The sequence below is a fragment of the Oncorhynchus masou genome, unplaced genomic scaffold (assembly GCF_036934945.1).
Source record: "Oncorhynchus masou masou isolate Uvic2021 unplaced genomic scaffold, UVic_Omas_1.1 unplaced_scaffold_3925, whole genome shotgun sequence".
Taxonomy (NCBI): Eukaryota; Metazoa; Chordata; class Actinopteri; order Salmoniformes; family Salmonidae; genus Oncorhynchus; species Oncorhynchus masou.
Window position 1 is genome coordinate 1,366 of NW_027010328.1, and position 22,050 is coordinate 23,415.

Here is a 22,050-nt window from a genome sequence, read left to right on the forward strand (position 1 = left end):
CGTTTCCTGACTGCGCAATCGATGATGTGGCACACAACCATTGGTTGCTGCACACAGCTTGACTGCAATATAGTCAGCCTGGAACGCCCTCAGTGTCCATGCGGTGTTCTAACATCCACACCAGACCACCTTAACTGAAACAAGTAGTGTGCTACTGTGGATATTGGATCAAGGCCCGTATCTTCAGTTCAGTGATTTTATACATGATGTTCAGTGGACTAATTCAATTCAAGTTGACTAAAGTGACAATATGAGGAGCACATAATGATTGATTGATAGCATCAATGTAAAAAGACAATCTGTCTGTATCCTCTCAGCATGTGGGGGAGCTGGGTGAACAAATGACTACTGGTTTATTATGACAATCAGTTGTATTAATTCATAATAAAATACAGTTTAATCAAATCAGATGTAGTGTCATTATTAATGTAATGTCATTATTCAGAAAGGCTATGGATACTGGTGTTCTAAAACCCAAAAACAGTTTTAGCAACATGTTTGGGGAATGAACAGCACCCCCACCAGAACTAGTGTTTCTCAATCCTCTCAGGAGGGACCCATCTATCCACTCTCCATATTGGAGCCACCAATGAAGAAATACAAGTAGCCTATGACATATCAGACAGACATTTCTTGTAAAGTCCCTCTCTCTCCTCATGAAGATGTTCACACCGTTCTTAAAGCCCTTCACTGGCGTGTTGGTTGCCAGGAAGAGGCATCATGAAGACAGGAAGCCAGCTCTGCAGCACCTTTCAGCCCCTCAGTACATCTAGTTGCTGTCAACCACAGAACTCACAGCATTCTGTTTCATTCTCTGCTTGGACAGTAAGCTCACCTCTCCTCACGCTGTAAGTACGCTTGATAATGTCTATCTTGTCATTATTACTTGTTTCTCGTCATCAAACTTCTGCCAGGCATGACAATTTGAGCTTCTGTCGGGCATAACAATGTTTTATACTGCTGTTTTGTTTGTCTGTTAACCTAGACATACATAATGTAGACCAACATACAGTCTGTTTCTCTGTTAACCTAGACATACATAATGTAGACCTACATACAGTTTGTTTGTCTGTTAACCTAGACATACACAATGTAGACCAACATGCAGTTTGTTTGTCTGTTAGTCTAGACATGTGTAATGTAGACCTACATACAGTTTGTTTGCCTGTTAACCTCGACAGACATAATGTAGAAAATTTGATTATGAATTATGCTTTGCATGTGAATCTATGCGTAAGATATTTGGATGGTGTTTCATGAATTTTGGGTTAATATTTTACAAGCATTTTAAGTGCAGAAAACACTGTATTTTGTGACAGCATGGGCAGCGCGTCTTCGGTGAGTTTAATGACGTGGTTTCAAATATAAGACTTGTTCATGCTATTTTGAGGCCTCTGAGAGCAATAGATTGTTGGGGAGACTTTTTTGTTTAGAGTGAAAGTAAGAGTGATTGGATACTTCATAAGAGCTTTAGGAGTAGTATGAACATGAGACAGTGATGTTGGGTTGTGTTTAGGAGTAGTATGAACATGAGACAGTGATGGTGGGTTGTGTTTAGGAGTAGTATGAACATGAGACAGTGATGTTGGGTTGTGTTTAGGAGTAGTATGAACATGAGACAGTGATGGTGGGTTGTGTTTAGGAGTAGTATTAACATGAGACACAGTGAATGGTGGGTTGTGTTTAGGAGTAGTATTAACATGAGACACAGTGATGGTGGGTTGTGTTTAGGAGTAGTATTAACATGAGACACAGTGATGGTGGGTTGTGTTTAGGAGTAGTATTAACATGAGACAGTGATGGTGGACTGTGTTTAGGAGTAGTATTAACATGAGACAGTGATGGTGGGTTGTGTTTAGGAGTAGTATTAACATGAGACACAGTGATGGTGGGTTGTGTAGGAGTAGTATTAACATGAGACAGTGATGGTGGGTTGTGGTTTTGTTGGTTTAGTTGCACACACTGACTGTCAATTTCCTGTTCTGCATTTGTAATAAACATATTAAACGCATGTAATAACGCATTCACTGACTGTTGTCTGCCTGTGGCCTAACCATGCAATTGTGGCTTGCACACTGTGTCATAGCCCTACCCTCCCCCTGTCCTTCTGTAGATACTAATCGCACTGGTACAACCCTGTACGGGTGGCTGACTGAGATAACATATATTCTGAACATATACATTGAAAACCCCCTTCCGGATGGGCTCCAAAGACAAAGAACTCTGTCGAGAACCAATGGGATACGGACACCAGGCTGGAGGGGACTGTCTATCACCTACAAGCAACCTACCAGAAGCCAGGACTACCAGAATCTACCTACGTCATTTTAATGTATTAAAAGGACTGCACATCATGTTTCGGTCTCTTTTTTCGACAGTTCCATAAGAGCTAGACGAAGGAGCCGTGCAGCACGTTTTGCCAGAAATCATTACGCATTGAATAAACGGTCTTTTATTATACCTTATCCGCCTTGTCCAGAGTCTCAACTTGATCTCATTTCTCATGTAACTATTCATCAACACTAACAGATGACCAATAGACATAGTTCGCATATTTTTAGGGTGTAGAGACGCTAGAAACTGAGGAGACACATAGTCTGCTGATCCTAGATAATACACAAACAAAAGAATGCTTTTAGCTAAGTGCTGAGCCAAAGCATAGGGTTGTAAAATAGAGGAATGTATAGTATTTTTAGTATAGTTGGACACGCTAGAAACTGAGGAGACACAGTCTGCTGATCTTAGATAATACACAAACAAAAGAATGCTTTTAGCTAAGTGCAGGAACAAAGCAAGGGTCTTGTCATCATTATAATCTGACGGAAAGCAGGTATGGGTGTTATTGAGCTGAACAAGCGGGATGCACGGATTGGAATGTAACTTAATTTGCATGTGGGATGGGCTCATATGCAATATGTGGATAAATACTGGAGCCGGGGCTCTGGAAAGTGGAGTGTGTTCCACGGACCATCCCGGCTTGCTATACTCTTGTATTAAAAAGCTGAATTGATTTCACAAGTTCTGTAATGCGTTGTATTTGATCCGATTTTCCACGACACTAGCCACTTTAAACAATGCTACCTAATATAATGTTTACATACCCTACATTATTCATCTCATATGTATACGTATATACTGTACTCTATATCATCTACTGCATCCTTATGTAATACATGTATCACTAGCCACTTTAACTATGCCACTTTGTTTACATACTCATCTCATATGTATATACTGTAGTCAATACCATCAACTGTATCTTGCCTATGCGGCTCTGCACCATCACTCATCAATATCTTTATGTACATATTCTTTATCCCCTTACACTGTGTATAAGAAATTAGTTTTGGAATTGTTAGTTAGATTACTTGTTGGTTATTACTGCATTGTCGGAACTAGAAGCACAAGCATTTCGCTACTCTCACATTAACATCTGCTAACCATGTGTATGTGACAAATAAAATTTGATTTGTGTGAGGTGTCTGCATTTGTGCACTGGAGCATCATTATGAGATTAAACAACTGCTTTCTACTTGCCTGTTTGTGTGTGATAAGAACTGAGTAACATGGTGTGACCTACATGTTGCAAAACTGTAGATAACAGCCCAGCAGATGCTTTGTCCTTGTGTTTGTATGTAACAATATTGAGCACATGGTGTGACTTGCTGTATCTTACAAAGTTGTGATAGGGAGGGGTGGTCATCACAAGGTTTAACTGAGATGGAAAAATACAGAAGACGCAATGAGTTGGGGGGGCACATTCAGAGCAGGGTGTTGTGAGAACAAGCGGTCTTTTGTTAGATAACAGGAGCCAGGTACGAGATAACGGTATGGAGCATGAGAGCCTGGATGTTCATCACAAGCAACAGTTACATCTATCAACAGAAGCGCCAAGAGGCGGGGACCCGCCTGAGCGCCTGCAATAGGCTGAGCAAGTTTAAACCACGCCCAGTCTCTACTGTGATAGGCCAACAGACGGGTTGGAACTGTCTATCACAGTATAAAGAATACTGTTTTACATACGTCTTGTCAGTTCTCTGTTCTGCCCTGCGTGGTATTACAGTGAGCCCGTATATACGAAAGTTGCATTTGCCATTTATTACTTAGCTAATAAAAAATACATAGTTTAAAATCGGTGACTCATTGTTATATTTATCCTGATACCAGATTCGAATTTACGCAACCCTAACATTAATTACACTTTGGATGGTGTGTCGATACACCCAGTCACTACAAAGATACAGGCATCCTTCCCAACTCAGTTGCCAGAGAGGAAGGAAACTGCTCAGGGATTTTACCATGAGGCCAATGGTGACTTTAAAACAGTTACAGAGTTTAATGGCTGTGATAGGAGGGGATTCAATTATCTGTCCTGCGTTACCCCGGTGGAAGGATTGTCCGGGATGCCTCTGGAGCATGAGCCAGGTGCCCCTTTAAAGCCAGCTCAAAACAAAGTGATGTAGGTCAAATCAAATCAAATGTTATTTGTCACATGCGCGAATACAACAAGTGTAGACTTTTCCGTGAAATGCTTACTTACAAGCCCTTAACCAACAGTGCAGTTCAAGAAGAGGAAAATATTGACCAAGTAGACTAAAACAATAAGAATAACAATAACGAGGCTATATACAGGGGGCACAGGTACCGAGTCCACAGGCTAGTTGAGGTAATCAACATGCTGCCTTGTTGACAATATGATCGAGTATTTGAAATGGCCGTTCAGTCTAATCGAACTCCCTGAATATCCAGCAGGTGCGAGCGCTTAGTAATTAGAAGGGGAAAAAGTCCGGAACTAAGGATATTTATAGGGACATGACCGACGGGGATGTTTACTTTCGACTGAGTCCACAAACAACCCGCTGCGGTGAGTATGCCTAGTGCACAGGTGCTCTAGCAACTTGTGTTGAAATCATATACCCAAAACAATCGTTTTTTAAATGTTACTTGCATCTGGTATTTTACAGGCTATACCAAATGCAATCCAAAAGGGTTTAGCATCAGAATACTTTCTCCTAGTACACCGCGAGACACACTTTTGCAATCTGTGTTTGGCGCCCAGTTTCAAGCCCGATATATTGTAACTCGGTTTAGAAGAAACACTAACCAACATGCAATTGAGCCTTTTTACCGACCTGTGTCTGCAGCCTGGTCTCATGGACTACACGTAACATAGTAAAAGTAAATCTGCCAGGCTGAACTCTGTATGAAATTTTACGTTTGGTATTTTTACAGAAGACTGACAGTTACTTAAGGCAATAACCAAAAGGGTAGAGGGTTGGGTTTAGTAAAACTGCTGTATAACATTTTGGGTAATAAGCAACTTCATCTACTTTGGAACTACTTAGCTAAAAGGGTTAAGGTTAGCCAACATGCTAACCACCTTTACTCATAATCTTTAGCCTAGATAATGTTAGCTACCTAGTTCATGTTGGCCACAACAAATTGGAATTTGTAAGATGTCTATTTTTAACATATGAAATGGATGGACATCCACGAATGTAATACATATAAAATGTAATATATCATACTTGGTTTTCGGTTTTGCGTACAAAAATGGTCTGAGACCAGGTTGGTGCCTGTTTGGGGAAGCTTCTCCCTGTCTGGTGGTTTGTCAGTGGGTAGATGCTTCTGATATGGAGTGCATGGTTTGCAGTGCCCAGGAAATAATTTTAAATTCAATTGTTTGGTCTCTCACCCCCTTCCCTGTAGAATTGTATTTTATTAGCCAACCCTTAACCTAAGCTCTAACCTTATAGGTGAAGTCAATTGACAATCTGTGTCCCATCTAGACACAACCTGTATGCAGTGCAGTAGGAATACTGGGTCATAACAGACTTGGTGGTTTATTTTTCTCCTTTAGTCATGGTTCTTCCTCGGCTTCAGGTTTGGAGATGGATCCTCTTTGCCTGCTTTCACTGGCTTTGTCTGTCAAGAGACTCCAAGACCGTAAGTCCATCTGCAGTTAGAGTTTAGTGGTCAGACCTGCTTCTCTTGTTTCGGTTTAACGTTCTCTTGTCAGAGCAATTTTTCATCTCCCCTTTCTGCAGATGTATATTTGACCTGGCTTTGTGTTTAGAGATGTACTGATTTTCCTGTTGTCGGGTGTGTTCTCTGTAGGGTTTACATGGTAGCTGTTCCTGCAGTGATCCAGGCAGGCTGAGGCCAAGCTTTGTGCCAGCCTTCTGCAGCCCAACGAGACCCTGGTCATGACCGTATCTCTGATGGCCGACGGGCAGAACAAGAGACTTCTCCACCAGAGTTCTGACCAAGAGTTTCACCGCTGTTTCCAGTTTCAGGTCAGCCCAGCACTGGTGGACTTCCAGAACCATTCCATTAAGAGTGGACTGTACTGCTCAGCTTTGATGCATCACTTAGCTTCTTTGTGCAATGCCAGCTTATTTCATGGGAAATGTCAGTGGTGACCTACCAGAGCTTTTCTGTGATTCGGGCACCAATTTGTACCAGTTTTTGATTGAATTCTAGTATATAATATCGAGACAAGTTACATATGTAACTTACAGTAGGCCGAATGCATAATGGGATCCCTGCAGTAGTTAAACGCTCTACCTCGAAGTGGCTAGTGGCACGCTCTTACCAACTGGGCCACACGGCACCACATTTGAATGTCCTATGTTATCGGTCCGTTTGTTTACGTGTGTTGCCCTGTTTCTGTCCCTGACAGGCCCCTCATGTGAATAGCGACAAAGTGCAGAACTTTAAGGTGGAGGTTCGAGGAGAAACATTCCTATCAACAGAGGAGAGAAGGGTCATGATCAAACCCTACAGCCCAATGACTTTCATCCAAACGGACAAGCCAATCTACAACCCAGGACAAACGGGTAATGTTAGAGCCGGTACATCTTTAGTCTGGTTGCTAAGAAACGGGCCAATGTTCTGTAATGGTTTACTCCGGGGCGTTGACCTTTTTGGGCCCCTGACCCCATTTTGACCCACCATGCTCCCTTTGTTTATTTGAGGCTATAACGGTATTACAATGAAGTACTGTCAGACTGAAATCTGAAGGAAGTATTGTTTGAAATGCATCAGGCAATAATTGTGTAGAAAGGAACACCATCATTGCTGGCAATGTTGTTCCCCAGTCTGGTCCCGTCCACTCTGTTCTAACGTCATGCGTGGCTTATGAGGATTGTAGAGGGGAAACGGTAGACATCTGAAGAGCCTCGTGGTGCAGATGCAGTAAATCCCCCTGGTTCACTCAGGATATGTACACTGGAATCAGGCTGGAAATCGTCAACCAGTATTTCTGGGAATCCTTGGAAGTGAGAAAGTTGCTTGAAATTATGCTTCTAATCTTCTCATTGGCTTTTTACAGTGCTTTTTAGAGTCGTCACCTTGGATACGCATTTTAGCCCCGTCAATCAGCTGGTGAGTTACAAATATACGTTTGACAATAGCATTTTAGTTCAGTCTCTATTTCAATCCAAGATGCAGAAGTGTCACAATACTGTGATTAGACATAGCAGTCTGGTATTATGTACAGCAATCAACCAGCCAGGACATGAGGCTTCCATTCATATAGGTCAGATTGGAATGTATGGGATCATCTTTTCCTGAGATTGAATTGCAAATGCTACATGTGATGTTTACATTAAGTGACCAAGACAATCACCTGTCTAGTAGCTGTAGACAGCTATGCTCTGATGTTTTGGCATTGGAGTTCTTAATGAAACATGAACCATCTCTTGTCTTTGCCCTTCACAGTACAACATTGTGGAACTTGAGGTAAGATCCTTGTTAGTGTAACTTTATGTTGACTGTCAGTGTAAAGGCTGCAGCATTATGACTCCCCCTGCTAGCTAGGTCCTCATAGCCACCTACTGTACAAGTTAGCTAAATATTTCCAATCAGCGGTGTGTGTAATCTGGGCCCTCTTCAGTAGATGAATGTTGCAGATAGAGTTGACTCCTTGTCCTGTATACTGTTGTGAACTCTCCACAACGGTGTCCTGCTGAACATGCCCCTTCCTATGAACCAACAGGATGTTAATCACAACCGGATTGGACAGTGGGTCGACACTACATCCAGTGGCAACATTCTGCAGCTTTCTCACCCCCTGAACTCTGAAGCACCTGTAGGATCCTATACCATTGTAGTGTGGATTGGTGAAGAGAATCTACCACAACTTCAAGGTAGAACAGTATGGTAGGTTGAGTTTCTCTTTCATGCTCGGTAATGTTGCATCACAATCCTGGAACGTTCTGGAGTTGACTGCTGTTCTTTTTATCTGTAGTTTTGCCCAAGTTTGAGATCAAAATGAACCTCCTGACAAGATCAGCGTTGTTCAAGAAGAGTATGAAGTGAAAGTGTGTGCAGAGTGAGTAAACACTATTGGTGATTTGCAATGTCATTAATTATCTCATTACGCGAAGGCAGACCTGGGTGTAACTACTATTAGAAGTATTACATTTAATTTCACATTTCAAATGAAGGATTTGAAAATACAAGTAAATGCCATTTTATTGGTCACAACACGTGTTTGGTACATGTTGCGGGTGCAGCGACATAGATGATCCATGTCAGAGGTATAGAATACAGTATAAACATGAGATGAGTAATGCAAGGTATGTAAGCATTATTAGTGACTAGTATTCCAATGATGTCAAGTCTAGGCAGCAGCCTCTGCTAGTACTGTAGCTTCATTTGATAATACACTTGGAAATTGTTATGCATTTGAGGATACTCAAATGCACTTATTTAAATATAAAAGTCCTTAAATATGCATGGGGTCTGCATTAATGACCCATGCTAATTGAAGACCTATAGTGCTGCTAGGATCCCTGAGATTTGTTAGAGGCATTTCCATGAACAGCTGATTCTTTGGTCATAAAGCATCTCAAATTAGGATGGCTGTTCTAGGATCAGGTCCCAGCCTGACATGTGACCTCGTTCATTATGATCTATAGTTAAAACTGATCCCGTTCTGAGGCTCTATGAATACAGGTCCAGATTCATTGACCGTGTTAAACGCCTGACTTCAAGCCTTTAGGTCTTATGTTTTTAATATGGTAACTGGATGTAGGAAGTTGACACTTGTCTTGTTGTGAATTGAAATCAGATACACGTATGGGCAGCCTGTACCTGGTAAAGCAGGGGTGAAGTTGTGCCGACCTTTGGTGGACAATGCAGTGATACCAATAACAATTGACGAGAGAAATCCACGAGGACTTGCTGATTACACACCTCCGTGCCACAAAGAGTCATTAGAGGTCTGTATGCTTTCCTGAAACGAGTAGTGCTGTTTTTACCAACATATTACATTTTGAATGGGATTTAAATGTGTTTTTATGTGTGGTTCTGCTTGCTTTTCCTAGATGGACCATACTGGCTGTGCTTCTTATGTCTTCAACATGGCACTTTTCACAAAGAATGCAGGAGAGAAATTGCTGGGAGACGTGTTTAGTTTCCATGCAGAAGTACAGGAGGAGGGGACCGGCAAGTCCTCATCACAATCATTATGAGATGCGTCATGTTGACTCAATACAAACCCTTCATTTCACTTCAGCTGATGGCGACGTAACGACTGCCGGTTTCATTAGATCAGGTTCCCTAACTGTCCTGGGGTTCCCCCTGGGTTTTGGTTTTTGCCCGAGCGCTACACAGCTGACTGAAATAACCATCTCCTAATGTGGTTTTGATTTGAATCAGCTGTAGTGCCAGGGCAAGAAACTACAAGGTGCACCCAGGGGGGGTCCCAGAACTGAGTTTGGGTGACTCTGCGTTGGCAAGAGCTTTTTGACCATTGGTGCTGCAGCAGGGTTTTATATAATGCTGCACTGCAATTCAGTTTCTGCATTGTGAAATATACCATATTTGTTTTCATTCGACAGGTATTACACTGTCAGAGGAAAAAAATGTAGAGCTCTCCTATGTGATTGGAGAATTCACATTTGTTGACACGCCCCAAATCTATGAGCATGGATCAATTATTGAAGGCAAGGTAAGTCCAAATGGTGTTCCTGTTGCATTGTGGATGCTTGGTTTGTCCTGCTTCCTGAACTGCTTCCCGCCCTTTCCTCAGATAAATGCTGTTCGATTTAACACACCCATCTCTGACATGTTAGTCTACCTGTTGGCGGAGAAAGGCTGGTCCTCATATCTACGACTACAGAACCTAACCACGGACAGTCGTGGTATTGCCAGGTTCTCCGTCAACACAACCAGTCTGCCCAAAGAGAATATTAACCTCGTAGTAAGTATGATTCCTTCTAGGTTTGAGAGACTTTATACTCGATGCCAGTGTCTGGGACTAAACAATATCTACATTTTAAATAGAACTATAACTAATTAAACGTATACTCTTTAATCTGATAGTGTTAATTCATAAGGAAGGGATTGTGGGTCTTTAAGCAAGCAAAAAGGGTTGTTAACCTACGGTTGAACCGACTCAACTTAGCTCTGGGATGTTTAGATTGAGTTTTCCATTATCTGGAACTTTCTTCTAAATCGTGATGGGTGAAGATTCCAGAAGTCTATCTGGATAAGTGTGTGTCTGGAGTGAGCGATCTAGTGGGTTGGAATAAACTTTTGAACCTGTTCTGTCCTGGTCATAGGAGGAAAGACATTTTATAACCTATGACGTCATATTTGTATATAAACTGTTCGTGGTTTCATGGCAGCGAGCTCCGAGAATAAATACCATCTAATTTTGATTAGACTGGTCCCTGTCTATTTTCTACAAATTCTTAAACGGAGTGCATTTAATTAATGAACATATAGGAATTATGACATTCCTGTGTCGGGGGAACCAAAATGTGCACCGCTTGGGGTCCCCAGGACAGTTGGGGAAACGATGCCCAGAGGTCATGACCTTAACAGGCTAGGTGGAAGTAAGGTGGATCTGTTACCATATTGCTTCCTGTCATCCTCTCAGATCCCCACTGTATATAGGACGGGGTTGATTGGGCCTTTAGTTACTATTCCTTTTGTTCCTTTCCAGGTGAGCGACTCCCCACAAGTGGAGTACCCAGGATACAGGGTCCCCTATTTCAACAGAGGGCAACACCTACTCTCGCTGATCCAGCCCGCTGCCCCTGACATTAAACCGTCCAGCTCCCTGGCTATTCAGAAGATGGAGAAACCACTGGCGTGTGGGCAGGCGGTGTCGATCACCATCCGCAATGCCATCGTAGGGGAGACCGTCCCAAAGGGCTCTGTGGCTGTCCTCTACCTGGTGAGTAGAACCAGGAACAACCTGCAAACCCATGGTGTCTCTCAAACAGCACCATATTTCCTATTTGCACTCCTATTGACCAGGATCATTTCAGGCCCCAGCCACACTTTCAAAGGAAGGATGTTCCTAAACTACACCAATACTCCTAATCAACCACTGTAACCCAACCTTGCTCATGTTACAAATTGGAATTGTAATATATAAATAATACATTTAGCAAATTCATAACCTATATAAAATGGATGATGGGCATCTACAAATGAATAGGTGCTAACGTATCATACTAATTGGAGTCCTGGATTTGTTAACCGTGTTACGTCTACCCCATGAGTCCAGGTTGCAACGTCTCCACTCTGTTGCTGAGAACTGTTTCCTTTCCCTCCAGGCCTTGTCCAGAGGGGTCATAGTTCAGCATGGACACATCAATGTTACTGTGCAGCAGGACAGTCCTGGTGAGTGAATTTCATTAAGTGATTCTGAATGTTCTGGAAGGTGATTAATGAGTGACCTGCTCTTGCGTTGCAGAAGCTGAGGGTGACGTCACCTTGATGTTGGCAGTGGTCCCAGAGATGGCGCCGGTGGTTCAGCTCCTGGTGTACAGTATGCTACCCAGTGAGACTGTCATCGCCCACAGCATGAACTTCCCCACTGAGAAATGCTTCAGGAACAAGGTGTGTGTGTGTGTGGAGGAGTCTGGCATATCCCCAGTGACTGTACATCACAAACATTGTTGTCATTTTATGAAAGGTGTCCAGTATTTCCATGCAGACTGTATCATACCTGGAGTAATGGTATCTGTCTGCCAGGTGTTGGTGGAGTTCTCTCCCGCCAACGCTGTCCCAGGGGAGGAGAACACCCTGCATCTCTCGGCCCGGCCCGGTTCCCTCTGTGGCCTCAGTGCTGTTGACCAGAGTGTTGGCGTCATGGAGCCAGGGAAGAGGCTGGATGCTGACAAGGTAACACGGCTCACTATAGTAAAGGGCAGAGAAACTGGCGCCGACAGAGATGGCCGCCTCGCTTCGCGTTCCTAGGAAACTATGCAGTTTTTTGTTTTTTTACGTGTTTCTTACATTAGTACCTCAGGTCATCTTAGGTTTCATTACATACAGCCGAGAAGAACTACTGTATATAAGATCAGCGTCAACTCACCATCAGTACGACCAAGAATATGTTTTTCGCGACGCGGATCCTGTGTTCTGCCTTACAAACAGGACAACGGAATGGATCGCATGCAGTGACCCCAAAAAACGACTCCGAAAAAAAAGAGGGAAACGTAGCGGTCTTCTGGTTAGACTACGGAGACGGGCACATCGTGCCCCACTTCCTAGCATTCTTCTTGCCAATGTCCAGTCTCTTGACAACAAGGTTGATGAAATCCGAGCAAGGGTAGCATTCCAGAGGGACATCAGAGACTGTAACGTTCTGTGCTTCACGGAAACATGGCTCACTGGAGAGACTCTATCCGATGCGGTGCAGCCAACGGGTTTCTCCACGCATCGCGCCGACAGAAACAAACGCCTTTCTGGTAAGAAGAGGGGTGGGGGTGTATGCCTTATGGCTAACGAGGCATGGTGCGATGAAAAACATACAGGAACTCAAATCCTTCTGTTCACCTGATTTTAGAATTCCTCACATCAAATGTAGACCGCATTACCTACCAAGAGAATTCTCTTCGATTATAATCACAGCCGTATATATCCCCCCCCAAGCAGACACATCGATGGCTCTGAACGAACTTTATTTAACTCTTTGCAAACTGGAAACCATTTATCCGGAGGCTGCATTCATCGTTGCTGGGGATTTTAACAAGGCTAATCTGAAAACAAGACTCCCTAAATTTTATCAGCATATCGATTGCGCAACCAGGGGCGGAAAAACCTTGGATCACTGTTACTCTAACTTCCGCGACGCATATAAGGCCCTGCCCCGCCCCCCTTTCGGAAAAGCTGACCACAACTCCATTTTGCTGATACCTGCCTACAGACAAAAGCTAAAAAAAGAAGCTCCCACGCTGAGGTCTGTCCAACGCTGGTCCGACCAAGCTGACTCCACACTCCAAGACTGCTTCCATCACGTGGACTGGGACATGTTTCGTATTGCGTCAAATAACATTGACGAATACGCTGATTCGGTGTGCGAGTTCATTAGAACGTGTGTTGAAGATGTCGTTCCCATAGCAACGATTAAAACATTCCCTAACCAGAAACCTTGGATTGATGGCAGCATTCGCGTGAAACTGAAAGCGCGAACCACTGCTTTCAATCAGGGCAAGGTGTCTGGTAACATGACTGAATACAATCAATGCAGCTATTCCCTCCGTAAGGCTATCAAACAAGCTAAGCGTCAGTACAGAGACAAAGTAGAATCCCAATTCAACGGCTCAGACACGAGGCATGTGGCAGGGTCTACAGTCAATCACGGACTACAGGAAGAAATCCAGCCCAGTCACGGACCAGGATGTCTTGCTCCCAGGCAGACTAAATAACTTTTTTGCCCGCTTTGAGGACAATAGTGCCACTGACACTGCCTTCAACGGAAAAATGTGGTCTCTCCTTCACTGCAGCCGAGGTGAGTAAAACATTTAAACGTGTTAACCCTCGCAAGGCTGCAGGCCCAGACGGCATCCCCAGCCGCACCCTCAGAGCATGCGCAGACCAGCTGGCTGGTGTGTTTACGGACATATTCAATCAATCCCTATACCAGTCTGCTGTTCCCACATGCTTCAAGAGGGCCACCATCGTTCCTGTTCCCAAGAAAGCTAAGGTAACTGAGCTAAACGACTACCGCCCCGTAGCACTCACTTCCGTCATCATGAAGTGCTTTGAGAGACTAGTCAAGGACCATATCACCTCCACCCTACCTGACTCCCTAGACCCACTCCAATTTGCTTACTGCTCAAATAGGTCCACAGACGATGCAATCTCAACCACACTGCACACTGCCCTAACCCATCTGGACAAGAGGAATACCTATGTGAGAATGCTGTTCATCGACTACAGCTCGGCATTCAACACCATAGTACCCTCCAAGCTCGTCATCAAGCTCGAGGCCCTGGGTCTCGACCCCGCCCTGTGCAACTGGGTACTGGACTTCCTGACGGGCCGCCCAGAGGCACAATCGAGAGCATCCTGGCGGGCTGTATCACCGCCTGGTACGGCAACTGCTCCGCCCTCAACCGTAAGGCTCTCCAGAGGGTAGTGAGGTCTGCACAACGCATCATCGGGGGCAAACTACCTGCCCTCCAGGACACCTACACCACCCGATGTTACAGGAAGGCCATAAAGATCATCAAGGACATCTACCACCCGAGCCACTGCCTGTTCACCCCGCTATCATCCAGAAGGCGAGGTCAGTACAGGTGCATCAAAGCTGGGACCGAGAGACTGAAAAACAGCTTCTATCTCAAGGCCATCAGACTGTTAAACAGCCACCACTAACATTGAGTGGCTGCTGCCTACACACTGACACTGACTCAACTCCAGCCACTTTAATAATGGGAATTGATGGGAAATGTTGTAAATATATCACTAGCCACTTTAATCAATGCTACCTTATATAATGTTACTTACCCTACATTATTCATCTCATATGCATACCTATATACTGTACTCCATATCATCGACTGCATCCTTATGTAATACATGTATCATTAGCCACTTTAACTATGCCACTTTGTTTACATACTCATCTCACATGTATATACTGTACTCGATACCATCTACTGTATCTTGCCTATGCTGCTCTGTACCATCACTCATTCATATATCCTTATGTGTTATGTACTTGAGTGAAGACCCAAAAGCGGTTTTAACAGAAAACAGTTCTTTAATGAAAAACAGGAATGGCATAAATCCTCTTCCAACGTAGTCAATGGAACAAAAAGAACGTTAGTATAATGCAGGATGCACCTGCCAGGCAGACTCCGACAGGATAGGACAAGGTGGAAGCAAACGGGACGACAGCTTGCTTCTGGCATCAAAAACACAAACAAGAATCAGACACTGAAAGTAGCAGGAACAGAGAGAGAAATAGACCTAATCAGAGGGGGAAGAGAGAACAGGTGGGAAAGAGTGAATGAGCTAGTTAGGGGAGATGTAGAACAGCTGAAGAATGAGAGACAGAGAAGGTAACCTAAAAAGACCAGCAGAGAGAGACAGAGTGAAGAGAAAGGACAGGAACAGACATAACAAGACATGACACTTATGTACATATTCTTTATCCCCTTACACTGTGTATAAGACAGTAGATTAGGAATTGTTAGATTACTTGTTGGTTATTACTGCATTGTCGGAACTAGAAGCACAAGCATTTCGCTACACTCGCATTAACATCTGCTAACCATGTGTATGTGACAAATAAAATTTGATTTGAAGTGAACAACAGTGTTACCACCATACCTACTGTTTTGGTGGTGCTGGGAATACAACCAGTGACTACAGCAGACATGGAGTGGATCTGTTCACTGTTGGGAGCTTTTATCAAATGTGATGGGACTCATTCTCTGGCGTGAGGCCCACTTTCTATTGCCTCTCAGTAACTGGAAAGCACCTCCTTGTTGATGGGACAACTTTCTAAACGTTGAGCAATGACAACAAAATGGAGTTTCCCCAAGTAGTGGTTTCAGTCTGTTCTGTTTGGTCCCCAATGAACAAGGTAATTTCACACCTCCCTGTTGTCCCTTTCCAGATATTTGATTTGTTACCGGTCAAGGAGACGACCTATATTCCCTACGAGCTTGAAGATCCAGTAGCATGTTTACGCGTTAGACCAAGGAGATCCATAATACCACACCCATATGGACCGTCTGAGCAGACAAATGATCCTTATGCAGTTTTTCAGGTAAATATTTCTGCCCTGTTTTCTCAACTTGAAGCCTCTTTTTCTTCTTTCTGGGAAGAATCAGTCACCATACTGTTACAATGTGTTAAACTTAATAGAATGACAAAACGGATTTTTATTACTAAATTGGTTCTGCTATTTCTAGACACTGGGACTGAAGCTAGCGACTAACCTGGATATAAGAGTACCTTCCTGCCTCAGTTACCAGGGGAACCAGTACTATCGCTCATATGGTGAGATGTCCTTCCCAACCCTTATTCTCATTGCCAAGTCTAATGAATCTTGGGTTATGGATGACCTTTTGCTAGAATAACAAAGCCTGGTTAAACTGGTCTAAACACTGCATGCACTCACAGCCCAGCATTCAGTCTATTTTTTAACTTGACACTAATGGCCATGTTTTGTGTTGGTAGTAGCTTACAGCCATATGGCTGGGCCTGGATCAGCGGGTCCTAGACTTGAAATGGCTGCGGCTGGACTTGCCGCTCCACCTCCGCCACCCATACAGACATTCTTCCCTGAGACATGGATTTGGGACCTTGTGGAAGTTGGGTAAGTGCTCTGCAGAGTGAGGCCGACCTCTGGTGAAAGCCCTCTTAGCTCTTGCCTCATATCCAAACAGTAGTGGTGTAGATTAGGAACCTGAACCTCTGTAGGCCAGCTTTCGCTTAGGAAAGACCCTTTGACCTCAATGGGTGTCCCTGGTTAGATAAAGCTTAAATGCATTTGTAACAACAAACTGTGTTGAAATTAGTCCTTCTCTATTAGACACGTGGTGGTTTTCTGTTTGAACTCTGACCTCTGTATTCCAGGGAGTCTGGATCTTTAGATGTCCCCCTGACAGTCCCAGACACCATCACCACCTGGGAGACAGGTCTTCTGCCTGGCCCCCAGTGGCTTCGGTCTGGCTCCTCTGGTGGAGCTCACGGTCTTCCAGCCCTTCTTCCTGGAGCTCACCCTGCCCTACTCAGTCATCCGGGGAGAGCACTTTGAGCTGAAGGCCACTGTTTAACTACCTCTCCAAGTGCATCATGGTACGACACTGCACCAGGATGGTTTCTTGAGTTGTATTGTTTGTCGTACCACGTTATCTTACGCAGTGTTCCTCTTTGGCAGGTTTCTGTGACTCCAGCTCTTTCCTCAGACTACACTCTCACAGCCTTGCGTGATGTCCAGCACTCCTCGTGCTTGTGTGCCAATGGACGAAAGACCTTCAGTTGGACAATGGCCCCCTCTGTCCTGGGTTAGTCTTCATCTGTTCAAACGGCAGAATGGATGTCAACCTGAGTTGTGTACTGTCACCGTATTGGATATTGTGTAACCTGCGCTGTACTGTGTGTAGGGGGTTTGAACGTGTCTGTTAGTGCGGCGGCTGTCCGGTCCCAGACTGCGTGTGACAATGGTGTTGTGAACGTACCGGAGAGAGGACGCGTTGACACAGTCACACGGAGCCTGCTGGTGAAGGTATGTAGTCTACTGCTGTGGGAGAACTAACGTTAGGTAGCACAGATACTGTCTGGTGGAACTGCCTCTGAAATGAATCCCTCTCCTCCTCCAGGCTGAGGGAACAGAGAAGAGCCACACCTACAACTGGTTGCTGTGTCCTACTGGTCAGTAATGAATCAACGTTGAATGTTCACGGTGGTTGACGTGATCATCTTCGTTCAGCTCCTCTTTGTGTCCACAGGAGAAGCTCTGACGGAGAAGGTGGAACTGCAACTTCCCCAGAATGTGGTGGATGGCTCTGCTAGGATTTCCCTCTCGGTTCTGGGTAAAATAAACCATTGTGTAGTGGTGGGAAGACGACCCTTCTCCAGTGACGATGCTGCTGTTTGCTGAAGAGGACAGTCTAACAGAAGTCCCTCGTTTCTCTGTAGGGGACATCCTGGGTCGGGCCCTCAACAACCTGGATGGACTGTTGCAGATGCCGTATGGGTGTGGGGAGCAGAATATGGCCCTGCTCGCCCCCAATATCTACATCCTGGAGTACCTGAGGAACACGGAGCAGCTCGCGCCAGCCATCCTAGAAAAGGCCAAGAAGTTCCTCACTAGTGGTAGGAGAGTCCCTTAAAATCTGTCTTGATTAGATGCCAAATCCACAAACCGGGCTGGATTTGTCCAATTAGAGGATTACGTTTTCTATTTTAGTGTTTCTCCACGGTGTACCCTGCTGTCATGGTAATGGCGGCGCTGCATAACAAATGATATCAATGTCTTAACATCACTGACCCAACACATGGTTTTCTACTGAAGTCATTTGATGGTAGAATATTGACTGTCTCATAGCACCCTATTCCTTACATAGGGCAGGACTCTCCAACCTTGTTACTGTCCTGTATGTAGGTTTTCACTCCAACCCCTTCTAATAATTAGCTGGTTGAATGGGGTTAATTACAACTTGGTTGGAGGGTGGGTTGGAGATCCCTGATATATATAGGGAGCCATTTGGGGCACAACTCTGGGAATAGAACAAGCGCTTGGTCACCGTTGATGATAACCCACCGGCAGGTTACCAAAGGCAGCTGAACTACAAGAATGCTGATGGTGCGTACAGCACGTTTGGACAAGTCTTGGGGAACACCTGGTGAGTACTTGGCTTGTTTTTCACCTACTGGTAAAAACCACTGTTTCAATGACGTATTGACCAATCAAATGGCATCTCTGGCATGGCGACGATGGATAGGACAGCTGACATGTGATGTCATGACTTGGAGCTTGACGATATTATGTCAGGGCTTTTAAATGAATCCACTTCTTCCTTCAGGCTGACTGCTTTTGTCTTGAGATCCTTTGGCAAAGCCCAGTCTTTCATCTATGTTGACCCGGCAACGATGGAGCGATCCAAGACTTGGTTGGAACGTCAACAAGGCCAACATGGCTGTTTCAGAACTTTAGGGAAGCTCTTGAACAACCGAATGAAGGTATTTATATTGTCTGTTTGGTCAGACCGGCCATAGTTTGATTTCAACAGGCCAGATACAGTTGGTGTCTTGACATTGTTTTCTAGGGTGGAGTGACGGATGAAGTCACACTGACGGCTTACATCACTGCTTCAATGCTGGAGCTCAACATGTCCGTGACGGTGAGTAGCTTCACTCCACGGAACCATTTCTCACACCGTCATTACAGGCAACTCATTCAGCCTCCTGTATGAAATCTGTCTTACATCAACTGTCATTTACAGCTTCTACGACGTAGTGAAGTAATTTCTCTGCAAGTAGCCTATGAAATAACAAAGAATGGGCTTAGATCTGTTACTACTGAGATTAGGCTCTGTATGCTACTGTAAAGTGAGAAAGGAAATGTGCTGTAGTCTGGTCCCAGATCTGTTGGTGTTGTCTGATTTTTCAGCTTTATTTTTAGAGTGCCATGCCTCTTTAGCAGGGGACCTCTGCATATACACAAATTATACCCTTTACAAATGCAACGTAATAAAATGTGCAAGGAAAAACAATCCCGTTCCTCAGCAAAGAGTGTTCCCTACTCAACAATATGACCATGAACTGATCTGGGAGCAGGCTGGCGTTTAATGTGCTGCTGTCATTCTGTGCTCTAGGATCCTGTTGTGGACCACAGCTTGTCTTGCCTGAAGAACTCCACCAGTGATTTGTCCAACACCTACGCTACTGCTCTGCTGGCCTACACCTTCACCCTGGCAGGTGACATGGAGACACGGGCTCGGCTTCTGCAGCACCTCGACACCATCTCATTTCAAGAGGGTGAGCTATATCCTGGTAGCGCTGTCTTGCCTTGATTGAGCATGCCTGGATAATGGAGTACTCCTAAAAGTGCAAACCCTCAGACCATCTGGCACTCCAGAGAGGCCCAATAAAATTATGAATTTTAAATTATTGTTAAGAAAAAAAAATACTGTTGCTCCTAAAAATGTTTTGGACATGAACTTTGTATTGTGTAGTCTGTATTAGGATGAATAAACTAGTCCTTATTCTGGTGTGTGCTCCTCAACCCTCAGGGGGTCTCCTGCACTGGTCCCAGTCCTCCTCGGAGACCTCACCCTCCCTGGAGGTGGAGATCAGCTCCTACGTTCTGCTGGCGTCCCTCAGTGCCTCTTCTCGGTCTACCTCTGACCTGGGCTACGCCTCCCGCATCGTCAGGTGGCTGGTGAGGCAGCAGAACGCCTACGGAGGCTTCTCTTCCACCCAGGTATACTTCCTAAACACCAGCGGTCTGAAATGGTGCAGTCGTACAAACATTGACTTGTATCAGACCACAGGGCATGTGTTCTTCATGTCCAACCTGGTGAGGCTCACTTCCACTGATAGAGCCTAGAAACCACCATCATAATGGATGGAATTGGGATTTAGTCACTTTAGCAACTCTGTTCAATGTGAGAAATATTCAACCCTTTAAAATGGTCTCTTTTCACTTTGAACTGATTGTCCTGTGGTCTGCATGTCTAGGACACGGTGGTGGCCCTCCAGGCCCTGGCTCTCTACTCCACCAGGGTTTCAGTAGAGGAGGAGCCAGCACAGTGGCGGTAAGGTCTCCCAGTGGGGACCGGTGCCTCTTCCATGTGAACCAAAACAACAAGCTTCTGTACCAGGAGAGGGCGCTGCAGGACACAGAAGGGAAGTACAGTGTTGCAGTGCTTGTGCCTCAGTGCAGGTCAGTGAATACACATCTCTCCTCCAGTCCTGTGGCGCAAGATGCACTTTAATACACATTACAGGGAAGCTGTTTCTTCTGGCTCATAAAATGTTTGTATTCGGACAGGATGGTTTCCCTGACTTCCTCTTCTCTATCCCAGGTGGCGCTCCGCTACAACGTCCCTACTCCTACCAGAAGCACAACGCTCAGTGTCCAGGTGACTCCAGAGGTGGACTGCAAAAGGAAGTCTTTGAGACCCAGAGTCACTCTGAAGCTCCAGTCTCGGTCAGAATGAAGGACATATGTGTATGAATTCTTTTAAATGTGGAGCGTGACCTGCAGAATGGGTTTGACCCATAATTAGTTTTGTTATACCTGTGTATAGGTTATTGACCTTGGATCAGTCAGCTTATCTGGTCTTTATGGCTAAAATAATCCAAGCATTTGATTATTAAAATCAGTTGTCAATCATCTTTCTCAGATATCATGGAAAGGAGCTCACCACCAATATGATTATAGTGGATTTGAAAATGCTCTCTGGGTTTTCTCCAGATCCAGACTCTTTGGGGAGGGTGAGTTGTTGTGACATTTATCCATGGAGGTCCCTTTGTTTAAGGATGATGTTTCTTTGTCCAGGCAATATCAATGACTTGTCTTCACAGCTGAGGGGTTCAAGTCAAGTGGATCGTGTTGATATCAAAGATGACCATGTGTTAATGTACTTGACAGAGGTGAGGTGAAAACCATCTATCAGTTTGAAACCATTCACATGGCACTTCATATAATGGGCTTCATTTAAACATAATATATTTTGATGTACAGTAACTTCTGCTTTGATCATTTAATGACCCGTATGTTTTTTCTCCCAACAGCTGACATCACTTCCTTTCCGCATCACCCTGGACATCATACAGGAGCTCCCAGTACAGAATCTAAAGCCAGCAGTGGTCAAGATCTATGACTACTACCAGCCAAGTAAGTTACTCTACTAACCCTCCCCAAAACATTATTTTTTTCCCCTCTTCTGAGGAACATTTGGTCAACTTGTTTTCATTTATTGAGACGAAGCTGTCTTACGGTTACAGGTGACCAGGCTGAGACAGAATACGTCTTCCCTTGCAAGTAGGGATTCCAAGCTGGTGAGCTACTTGAAATCTGGAGTTATTGGTGCTGACTTGTGTACTATACATGATTTAGGGAGCCAGTCTTCCTTTAATCTAAATGCTGGTCAGTTTGCTAAAGGATTCATTAAATGTCTTTGCTCCTCGACAGATGGAAGAAGATGACGTTGATGTCACACCTGCAACCCTTGAGACGTCTTTCAAAAACTATGGATCTGGAAATAAAGTGTTTCATTAGAACCCCTTTCTGGAGCCTTTTGTCTCTGAGCAGTGAGGTGAATATTGAGGCAG

At 44.5% G+C, this 22,050-nt stretch overlaps 1 long non-coding RNA gene and 1 pseudogene across 2 annotated transcripts; both read left to right on the plus strand.

The window, feature by feature from the left end:
* Positions 1-812: 812 nt before the first annotated feature.
* LOC135534754 (uncharacterized) lies at positions 813-2,465 on the plus strand. 2 transcript variants are annotated; one of them, XR_010454738.1, is made up of 2 exons: positions 813-848; positions 2,114-2,465. It is a non-coding gene; the product is annotated as an uncharacterized LOC135534754 (long non-coding RNA). The 2 variants fall into 2 exon arrangements; XR_010454737.1 differs by having other exon boundaries at positions 826-848; positions 2,087-2,465.
* Positions 2,466-5,862: 3,397 nt separating this feature from the next.
* Positions 5,863-21,764, plus strand: LOC135534753 (alpha-2-macroglobulin-like; annotated as a pseudogene).
* The last annotated feature ends 286 nt before the right edge of the window (positions 21,765-22,050 follow it).